The following is an 11,392-nucleotide window of genomic DNA, read 5'->3' as shown; positions in this document are numbered from 1 at the left end:
GGGATCCTGCCCCTCTGCTGTGCCCTGGGGAGACCCCCCCTGCAGCCCTGATCCAGCTCTGGGGCAGCAGCACAAGAGGGACGTGGAGCTGCTGGAGCGAGGGCAGAGGAGGCCATGGAGCTGCTGCGAGGGCTGGAGCAGCTCTGCTCTGGAGCCAGGCTGAGAGAGCTGGGCTGGGGCAGCCTGGACAAGAGAAGGCTCCTGAAGGAGAGACCTGAGAGCAGCTCCAGTGCCTAAAGGGGCTGCAGGGAACCTGGAGAGGGGCTTGGGACAAGGGCCTGTAGGGACAGGCCAAGGGGAATGGCTTGAACCTGCCCGAGGGGAGACTGAGCTGAGCTCTTAGGCAGAAGCTCTTCCCTGTGAGGGTGCTGAGGCGCTGGCACAGGGTGCCCAGAGAAGCTGTGGCTGCCCCATCCCTGGCAGTGCTCAAGGCCAGGTTGGACACAGGGGCTTGGAGCAAGCTGCTCCAGTGGAAGGGGTCCCTGCCCGTGGCAGGGGTTGGAGCTGGAGGAGTTTTAAGGCCTCTTCCAACCCAAGCGGCTGCTGGGGCACTGCTTCGTGCTGTGCTGTTCTTACATTCATTTCTTGCAGTATTTCTGATACTTGTTTCCTATTTGCAATGCAGATGAATATCTGACAGTAGAGAACGTGGGCTCCCCCCCAGTGACTCATGTGTGAGCACACCACAGCTACATAACAGTTACACACGTGGACAATGCTTTGGTGGCTGGAGAACAGAAGATGATTAATGCATATAATGGGATTCCGTGAAGAAAAATACAAAAAGGAATAATTTAGCTCTATCAGTGGGTATTTTACCACTGTGGAGAACTACAACAATAAGTTGTAACTGAACAATGACATCCTAGAGGAAACAGAATTCCCTCTGAAGAGCTCCTTGGGAATAGTTTCGCTGCTACAGCACAGAAACCTCCCTTATTTAAGATCAACAAGAAGATGGGCTGCCATTAAATTCTCCCGTCCCCTGTTTCTGTGCTCTCTGGCCTAACATTCATAACTAACTCCATTCTGATTTTGCCTCAGAGAATTTGATAACTCCCAAAAACAGATGGAAAGCGGGAAGAGCGAGGTGCGCCAGGGTCTGGATTCCTCCTGCATCTAACCTGGCAGAGGGAAGCAGCACCAGAGCTATCAGCTGAGGCCAGTCCATCCCCTGGAATGCCGCCTCGGGAGCCAGGCTGATGGATGCTGACAGCCCTGCTTTCATCTGGCAGAGTCCCCAGCACCAACTGCGCCGGGGGAAGAAAGAGCGTGCAGGAATTCACAGCATTCCCGCTGCCGCTAATCCCCGGCTTCCCCGCTGCGTCTGAATGAACCGGGCTTGGGATTCATGGCTCTGCTGGGGAGATCTGCGGATTGCTTAGAGCCCCCCTGGGGGCAGTGATACAGCGAGCAAATAACCAGCGGCAGGGCCACAGTGATGTAATGTGCCGGGGGGGGGAGCCCCTTGCCCCTGCTCTGCCCACTCCACTGCTCTCTGTGTGCGGGTGCAGAGGAAAATTCAATGCTGCTGCCACACGCTGGGGTGCTTTATGGGCAAGTCATAAAGCTGCCCCCAGCTTCCCTGAGGTCACTGCACATAGATAGGCCACGTTACAAGAAAAGGCATAAAAAATGTTTAAGCCAGGATCTCTGGAGCATAAAGATGGTTGCAACCTGACAGGAAATCTGAGGATGAGGTGCTGGTGCGGGGCTAGACAAGGGCACTGGAGCTGGTGCAGGGCCTGGAGCCCAAGTGTGATGGGGAACGGCTGAGGGACCTGGGGGGTTCAGATGGAGAAGAGAAGGCTCAGGGGGGACCTGATGGCTCCCTACAAGTGCCTGACAGGAGGATGGAGCCAGGAGGGGCTGGGCTCTGCTCCCAAGGAACAAGGGATGGGACAAGAGGAACCGGCCTCGAGCTGCACCAGGGCAGGTTTAGATGGAGCTGAGGAACAATTCCTGCCCCAGAGGGTGCTCGGGCATTGGAACAGGCTGCCCAGGGCAGGGCTGCAGGCACCGGCCCTGCAAGTGCTCACACAGCGTGGAGACGAGGCCTCAGTGCCATGGGGCAGGGGTGGCCTTGGCAGTGCTGGGAGCGATTGGACTGGATGAGCTTAAAGGGCTTTTCCAACCTTTCCAACTTCACACCAATCTGTGAAGATAGGTAAGTGCAAGGTGCAAACCTCAAACCCTCATCCCTGGCTCCCTCCTTCTCTCCAGGCTGGACAATAATTAAATATCAAATTAAGGGGTCATTATGAAAACAAGACCTAACAGAGCAGGATGGTGGGAAGGCTCTGGAAGTGCCACACTTCAGCAGCCAGCCTGAATCTTAGCAGAGAGTCACTAAGGGTCTGACTGATCAACCAGGTACCCGGAGACTGTGAAACTGTGTGTATGAATTCCAACTATAAAATAGCATCACTGAACCACCCTGATGCTTGAAAAGTGTAAAGTCTCAGATGCTCGTGATGAAATGTTTGTAATATGTGCAGACTTTCACATCTCTCTGTTTCCCCAACTTTCTCTAAAGACCAACTGATTTTCCTGCAGTGTGCCCTTGAGCAGCTCCAGTTCCTACTGTCAAGATCAGGAGGAAGGAAATGTGACAGATGATCCATTTTTCCACATACACGCATAAATTACATAGGCAGTCATTTGTCATTTGTAGATCAGCAAATACTGCAAGATTCTGTGAACTTTTTTGCTTTAGTTATTGTTTCCTGTATGCTTTGAAATCCACTCTGATAACTCTGGGAATATTCAGATATTCCACATGGATACATAATGAACACCACTAACGACTAATCACAAAGAAATCAGAACGTGGCATCTGGATTATTCGGCTGATTATAAACATAAAACACACAGCTCTGAACCATGCACTGGAAAAATGCACAGCAAATAACTTGTGACTGTGTTGTAGCATGGAAAGAAATGAAAATGCATCATTTCCAAGACTGTTATGATCCAGCTCCATGTGCAGACAAAGCAGAAGCATTGAGTAAGCCATTCTCCATGGATTAATTACTGAGCCCAGCAAAGAGCTTGCAGTGTTGCCTTAGTCTGTTCTGCGAGGGATGCTCTGTGGGGGGTGAAACTGTTACTCTGGGTAGCTGTAACTAACCCCACTGTGTGCAAGCTGCCTGCTCTGTAGTGCAGCCAGCTCACAGGCTCCTATTTTCTCTTTCTTAATATACTGTTATTAGCTTAGATCCAGATAACATAATATTTTCCACTAATTTCATACCTTTACAAATGTTGCTCCTGAGTTCTGAAGAATCAGAATGCTGCTGCAGCTCTGGTAGAACAACTCCTGATGCCAGAGCTGCTCCCGTGGTACATCATTATCACTCTGACACTAATGAAGCTGTTAAATGCTGCTGCTGTCCTGCTGAGACCGGAGGGTAACGGTCAGAGACCTAAAAATGAGAAAGCTGGGTTGTGTTTTCAAAGCTGAAAATGTTACAGCTGGAAATCTCTTTGAGGGTTTTGTGGGGAAATTCACTTTGACTGCACATCCCAGCCACGGTTTCTTGGCTTCCTCCAATATCCTCTCTACAGACATTCCAAAGCTCCTTGTTTACAGTGATTCTCAGGTCTTCAGTGTGGACTGGAGTTACTGGAGGCACAGAGGGCCACCCACTCAGTGCCCAGCTCCATCTGCTGCGGGAAGCCCTCAGTGCCGCTTGCCAGCAGGAAACCTGGTGCTCCATCTCTTCTCTTCTGTATCATAGGTATGGTCAACCTTACCCATAGGTGCTTTTCAACCCAGCATCAAAACCAGAGGGAACCAAGACAACGAAATAAAGTGCTACCACCACAAAGCAGGGCCAGGCCTGCAACCAGCCAATTTCCACTTTAGAGATCCTTCTCTGACAGTCCGGATTTTACAGTGCTGCTATAAATATTGGATTGAAGTACCTTGCGAGGGCAAAACTTAGATTTCCTTCCATTTCTCCAGCAGTGCTCATTCAGTGATCCAGAAGAGCTTCTTAAAAGTACCAGGTTGCTTCCAATTTGAAAGGCTGTGTCCCTTTTCTTAACAATACCAGCTAAAAATGGCTCCATTAGAACTGAGAACCCACTGATAGGTGAGGGGTTTTGTCATCTTAAATGATTAAATTGTGGTCCTGAAGGATGAATGCTGAAAAAAGGATCTTGTCAGACAAAATGGGTGAAATTTGAAGGCCTCTTTATGCAACAGCAAGGCTGAGAGCTGTAAAGGAGCCATAGGTGACCCTGGTTCAAAAAGATCTTGATTCAAAAGATGTGTCCAATGGCACAGAGGTTTCAAGGATGCTTTATCCATCGCTGTGCTTTAAGGGCTGTAGTGAATGATCTCTGAGGCTCTATCGGTCCTCATTCCAGCCCGGCTGAAGAGCCCCCCAGCAGCGCCGCTACCTGCAGTTATTGAGTGAATGTTTCTCACACCACAGCTCAGTTAAATCAAGGGTGTCCGGGGGAAGATGATCCAAGTAAGTCACTGGCCAGGGTAGCAGAGGTGACCCACAGGAGGCTGGAGAACTCAGAACCCTTCCACCAGTCTTTTCAAATGTGCCTTAAGACCTTACAGGGTGTTTTGAGTTTTCTTTCTCATTCTTTTTCTGGTGGTGTTGGTTGTTCACTGTGTGCACAATCAATGTCACGGTCTATATGCACAATGTGGAGAGCACCAAACCAAGCTAAACATGTTACCAATAACGAAAATTACAACAAAGCAGCATAGCATGATGTCGTATTGCAAGGGGGTGCGCTCAAACCAAGTATAAACCAACTCCAGTGTGAAGTTACAACAGAATTTCCTGCAAAGATTGTCAAAAATATAAGCACTGCGTAAAATGCTCTGCAATCACTATTAATTTTTTGTCGTGTTTCCATTTTAGCTGTAGATATTCACATAGGTGGTTACCAGCAGGAGGAATATAAGCTACCTGACGTGTAAGCCCATTGTGCCTTTCTAGCCCTGACGCTTGCCATAGATTGAAATGCTAAAGCAGCTTCTCCAACACCACTTCTCATTGTTGTTTGTGCCCTTTGTTCTTCTGCTGCTGCAAAATGCTCATCCACATGTTCCCAATTACTGGATCTTAGACAAAACAAGTAGCAGCAAGAAGAAACCCCTGTGGTTTTTATGGTAACAGTAAGTAGAAGTCAAGATAACGTTTCATGCCAAGTGGCTCAAGAAAGGAGGAACTGGAGAAAGGTTTTATGGTATCACTGCAGTATCTTGTCTGGCAATAGCTCATGTAATTTTCTATGTGGTGTTGCTTGATATTGGGTGCAAAGTTCTTGCTGCAGCTTTGCACCCAAACTCGAGATAGAGACGTTCTATAAATCACAGCAATTTTCACAGAGTTCAAAGCTCAGACTCGGAGGGGTTTGTCCTCAAAAAATGGCTCTCATCATTCCAAAACAATCCAGCTTTGCTGAGGAATGAGGACTCTGCCGCGGCAGAGCGGGATCAAGGACTTGGGAACTGCGGGCTGGACACTGTGAATTAGATGCGTGTGTGTGAAGGCACACGCATGAAGGGCATGTGTTAACTGTGCTGCTGAAAGAGACATGGATCTTTCTTTCTCCTGAACAAAGATTTTTCATTACAAATAAACACCGGGGGATTGGAGAACTCATTGCAGCACATATGCATATATATACCCATGGTTTTATATATATATATATATATATATATATATACACGCATGCTTTTTATCTTGGTTGCAACAGGGTGATAAAACATCTATTTTGTCTTCTAATTAGGCCTTTTTAATGCTCAAATCCTCAACACTGTAAACAGGGATGAATAAGCCCTTTACCTGCATGCACACATGTTGGCATCAATGACTCTGCCTCGGTTCCTTTTCCCTCCCCACAGGCTGACAGCTCCATCTGTGGCTCATGGGGTGCCCCAGCACCCACATGCTCTTCAGATAGACATAATGTGCCCACCAACACCCTGGAAGAGTGCAAGAGAGAGAGCAGAAAATGACTTGCAGGGCTTTTCTTTGTGATTTTGGTACTGCATCACTCCATCCCTGTTATGTGGCATGAAAATCGCAGTAAATGGTATTTTTATCCTTTTCTATGCTACGTGGTTGCCAAAATTGCTGACTGAAACTGCCAACATGCTCCACTAATAACTATAATGCTGTTTCACTGGCATAAATGTCTTTATACATTAACACAGACCATCTACTTTAGGGCTTTTAATGATGCAAACCCACCGACGTTTACAGCAATGGAAACATCTCTGATATGGCCTCAGATGAGGGGATCAGATTCGAAGGGGATATGTAAGAGAAATGGGATATGTTAAAAGCTGGCAGCTGGTGAAGAGTCTGAACAGAGACAACACACGCATCAGGAAGGTGTGGATATGCAGATGGGGCTCCATCCCTTGTTCAAGTAACATTTCCCTGACAACAGCAAAGAGCTACGTCACGTATGCCACAAATGTGCTGTACATAACAGCAGCTCCTACAGCATCAATATTATATTTACCCAGTGATTCATCCTCTTCCTCTGTATGTTTATCTAACTACCCTAACCACATCCAGTCACCAATTACTAGCTAGCAATGGCCTTACAAAACCATGTTCAAGGGACGCTAAACAGTCAAACACAGACTGAGGCTTTGGTGTCACCATTCACTGCCAAAGGTTCACACAGGAGAATAAATCAGTCAGCACTTGCCTAGAATAATACACCAGCGAGCAACCTAACTATTTGCAATTGGATCTGCATCTTCTCTGAGCAATAAAAAGCTTTCTGATGACTTCAGAAGATTCTTGATCAGGCCTTTAAAACAGATCTTCACATAGTTGTTGCATATTGAAACTGTAAATCAGGTTTTCAGAAGCCATTCAGTGATGCCCCATCCCTGGCAGTGCTCAAGGCCAGGTTGGACACAAGGGCTTGGAGCAAGCTGCTCCAGTGGAAGGGGTCCCTGCCCGTGGCAGGGGTTGGGACTGGATGAGCTTTAAGGTCCCTTCCAACACAAACCAGGCTGGGATTCTGTGCTATTTCAGGTAATTGTACAGGTACAATCAACAAGTGATTTTCCAGCTCTGCCATTTCAACCCATGAAAGTCACATTTATTTGGTGGCATCACCATCAGTTGTCTGGATGTGCAGAATCAAATTCTATTCTCTTCAGCTTGTATCAGTGCAGACCAGGACAGACCCCGGTCCTGCGGTGGGGAATTGTGCACGCTGTTAGTTTATGCCTTCACTAGAGTAGAACTCTGCTCTTTTCCTCCCGTGCATTTTTGCAGGTGTAAGACAAATCAGAGCTCACATTTGCAGCAATGTAAGCAAGTGTACACACACTCCCTGGCTTCCCCAAATAAGCCGTGCTTCCCCAGCTGTAATTATCATGTAATTATTCATGGCTTTGTAAACTCTTTGTGGCAAGAGAGAAATGCCAAATCCCACAGCCACGAACCAGACTGTCACTCTCAGATCTCTCCCTCATCTCCTTTTAATCTCTCCCAGGAATTTGGTCTCCCAGTATTTTTGGAAGAGGGGCACAGTCTAACACAGGAGAGCTTCCAGGTATGAACAGAGCTGCACAGTACTTCACTCCTTAGAGAAGTCCTTGTTTGAAGTATTCCAAGCACATGTGTAGGCCTACATAATAGTCTTTTTGCTTGAAAGATAAATTATTAAGTCCTAAAAGCTCTGACCTGCTGAAATTCAAAGCCCAAAACACATGCCTTCCTCCTTCAGCCTCTCTCTTTTGCACAGGACATGCCACCAAGAGCAGATGACTTCTCTGAATGAGAAACAAAGAGGTGGCCACCTTCGAAAACTTCAGCTCCAGAAGAGCACCTTCGAATGCTCCCTCTGCAGTCAGTGGAGAATGGGGCACTTCCCTCTGCCTGTCACTGCTGCCTTCCTTTCTATTCCCCTCTCTCTTCTGGGGCTAGAGAGGAGGCTGTGTTAACCCTCTGGAGCACCCAGACCCTCTGCTTACCCACCTCTGTATGGCTGTGGTGGCTGGTATCTCACTGGCTGGTATCTCACAGTACTTGATCTGTCCTGAAAAGTGATGCAGCCAAGTGACAGGAGTAGCTCAGCACGTGGTCCTGGACTGCAAGGCAGCTCCCTTTTCTCCCAGCAGTCTTCATGTGCTTTTCCTTGGGACTGAGAGTCTGGGAAGGTGAAACTGGAATTAAGAACCCACTGTGATCCTGTGTTTAATTCTGTGATAAATAAATGTGGGTAAGGGTTTGATGCTGATAGGTATTTTATAGGTGTGATACAGCTATTGCCTCATAGAGCTGCAATGAACCAACGTGAAGAAAACTTACATACTCAACGGATCATCCTCAACTATTTACACAGTTTGTAAGACATATCTGTCCCTTCACACCTCTTTATATGGGGATTCATAAAACCTCAGATCGTCCAAAATAAGAAGCTAAATAGTATAGAAACAGCCTTTCATCTGATACACCCTTAGCTGGACTTCTATTTACTCCATTAGCTGAGGACCTGGCTCCCACCTTCTCCCACATTCAGTCTCACATCTTCAGAGCAGCTCATTTAACTCCTGGTGTTCTCTTCTATCTTCCAACAACTAAAATTCACAGCTACAGACTGGGCAAAGAAGAGATTCAGAGCGGCCCTGCAGAGAAGGACTTGGGGGTGCTGGTCGATGAGAAAACGAACATGAGCCGGCTGCAGTGTGCGCTCGCAGCCCAGAAACCAACCGTATCCTGGGCTGCATCAAAAGGAGCGTGACCAGCAGGGCGAAGGAGCTGATCCTGCCCCTCTGCTCTGCTCTTGTGAGACCTCACCTGGAGCATTGTGTGCAGTTCTGGTGTCCTCAACATAAAAAGGACATGGAACTGCTGGAACAAGTCCAGAGGAGGCCACGAGGATGATCAGGGGACTGGAGCACCTCCCGTATGAAGACAGGCTGAGGAAGTTGGGGCTGTTCAGCCTGGAGAAGAGAAGCTGCGTGGAGACCTCATAGCAGCCTTCCAGTATCTGAAGGGGGCCTATAGGGATGCTGGGGAGGGACTCTTCATCAGGGACTGTAGTGACAGGACAAGGGGTAACGGGTTAAAACGTAACCAGGGGAAGTTTAGATTGGATATAAGGAGGAAATTCTTTCCTGTGAGGGTGGTGAGGCACTGGAATGGGTTGCCCAGGCAGGCTGTGAGTGCTCCATCCCTGGCAGTGTTCAAGGCCAGGTTGGATGAAGCCTTGGGTGGGATGGTTTAGTGTGAGGTGTCCCTGCCCATGGCAGGGGGGCTGGAACTGGATGATCTTGAGGTCCTTTCCAACCCAAACCATTCTATGATTCTATGATTCTATGAAAATCATCTTCCTACCAGCAATTCCAGACACTGTGCTCAGCGTACCTGCCAGGGCCCTGCTGCTCCTTTGGTAGGAACGCAAATAACATCAAGTGGGCAAAGGAAACGACTTGTTTTGCCCAATTTGTTTTGAATCGATCTGATCTGATTTAGGATGATGCAAGCCCTGAAAAATGCTGTGGGCCTGTGTGAGCCTCTTGGCACTTCTAAGCCAACAAACAAAACCCGCTTTCATTTGCACAAATTTCCAGGCCACAATTGTCAGGACACCACTGAAAGCTCTTGGGTATTAAAGAACAGAATCGAAATAAGAAACAGAAGCTACATGAAGGGGAGGGCTCTGTGGGAACCTGCCTGCCTTTGGTCTGACAATCCAGAAAGTGTGTTCTGGTTTCCCCCAGCATCCGGGGCACTCCAGCAAGTTGCTAAATAAAGTTGAGTCAAAACTTCACTGAGGGCTTTGGTGTTGCTTTAAATGGCACATCTCATCTCTGCTGGCGGGGCTGCAGCTCACGGTAAAGTCAGCAACCACATTAACAGCTCTCCTAAAGGCTGCTCTCTGTATTCTAAATCCTCAGCTCGAAAGCTGCTAAAATAAGCACTTAAAATAACACAACTTCAAACACTCACACGAGGCTGCATCCATTCAGAAGAGCTATTTTTTTCCCACCTCACTCGATTTCCCCTCAGTGCTCATTACACAAAGGATGCTCCGTGCCATGACCAGAGAGAAAGGCTGGATTTCCGCTCCGGACTAGCATAAGTCAATTAGAATCTCCTGGCTCCTAATTACAGGATTTGTTATTTATACCAGGCTGCCTCCCAGTACAAAACCCCAGTGACTGAGGCCTTCTCTTCGTGATAAACATTCCCTTGGATACATGTGGAGGCTGCAATGCACTGAAGAGTGTTTCTTTTTCCTTTATTCTCAGCAAGCAGCATTCAGATTCCATGAGAATGCTTAATCCCCTTTTAAGCCTGAGTGAAAGCAACCTGGATCACAGACAGCATCTTGTGATTGGGAACACAGATTCTACCTACTGGAAAAGCTGTAAAATAATACAGAATCATAGAATTGTTTAGAAAAGATCGTCAAGTCCAAGTATTAACCCAGCACTGCCAAGTCCACCCCAATATAAGCCAATACACAGCCTGCAAATGAAGATGACATAAAGGAAACTGCTATGCAACACCAGCAGCTTAGAGATAGTGTATCTAATGAAGGTCTAACAGTTCATTATAGAAAAGGAAATAAGAGCATGAGAATTAGAATCGAACAGTAGCCCCCCTGATACATCCAAAGAACAAACTACTAAAAATCTTACAAATCCAGGGAAATGATATATGGGTCCATTTAAAACAAACTCACCAGCGAAGAGAAACAACAGGGAGCCCAAATCTCACTTTAAATACATACTCAAGCTTTTGCGTCAGCAATTCTTCCTTCAGCAAGCTGAGCACCCGGCATTTTCATTACCATCAACACCTCTTTGAAGTCCAGACCTCTTCAAATGTATTCTCCTGCTTTGCATGGGTTTCTGTCACCACTCTCTCCTTGCCCATTATCACCTGCACCACAGAGAGCACAAGAATTCACTTAAAATCCCACAGGAAACACCAAAGATCAGTATAAAGCTGCAAAGTGTTTTCTGTCGCTCATCCTCAGCTCTTTACGAGCTTCTCAGACTGCTGGGAGAAGAAAGTTCTGGTTACACCATGGAAGCCACAGCTTCTCTGGGCACCCTGTGCCAGCACCTCAGCACCCTCACAGGGAAGAGCTTCTGCCTAAGAGCTCAGCTCAGTCTCCCCTCGGGCAGGTTCAAGCCATTCCCCTTGGCCTGGCCCTACAGGCCCTTGTCCCAAGCCCCTCTCCAGGTTCCCTGCAGCCCCTTCAGGCACTGGAGCTGCTCTCAGGTCTCCCCTTCAGGAGCCTTCTCTTCTGCAGGCTGCCCCAGCCCAGCTCTCTCAGCCTGGCTCCAGAGCAGAGCTGCTCCAGCCCTCGCAGCAGCTCCATGGCCTCCTCTGCCCTCGCTCCAACAGGTCCACGTCCCTCTTGTGTTGGG

At 47.8% G+C, this 11,392-nt stretch overlaps 1 long non-coding RNA gene across 1 annotated transcript; it reads right to left on the bottom strand.

Moving 5' to 3' along the window:
• Positions 1-3,259: 3,259 nt before the first annotated feature.
• LOC136011382 (uncharacterized) lies at positions 3,260-10,941 on the bottom strand. The gene is made up of 4 exons (XR_010611360.1): positions 10,747-10,941; positions 7,983-8,156; positions 5,820-5,959; positions 3,260-3,425 (listed from the first exon to the last, which is right to left on the bottom strand). It is a non-coding gene; the product is annotated as an uncharacterized LOC136011382 (long non-coding RNA).
• Between the last annotated feature and the right edge of the window lie 451 nt (positions 10,942-11,392).

This window comes from Lathamus discolor, chromosome 3 (assembly GCF_037157495.1).
Source record: "Lathamus discolor isolate bLatDis1 chromosome 3, bLatDis1.hap1, whole genome shotgun sequence".
NCBI lineage: Eukaryota > Metazoa > Chordata > Aves > Psittaciformes > Psittacidae > Lathamus > Lathamus discolor.
Note: the sequence above shows the minus strand (reverse complement) of the source record. Positions and strands in the feature narration are given on the sequence as shown.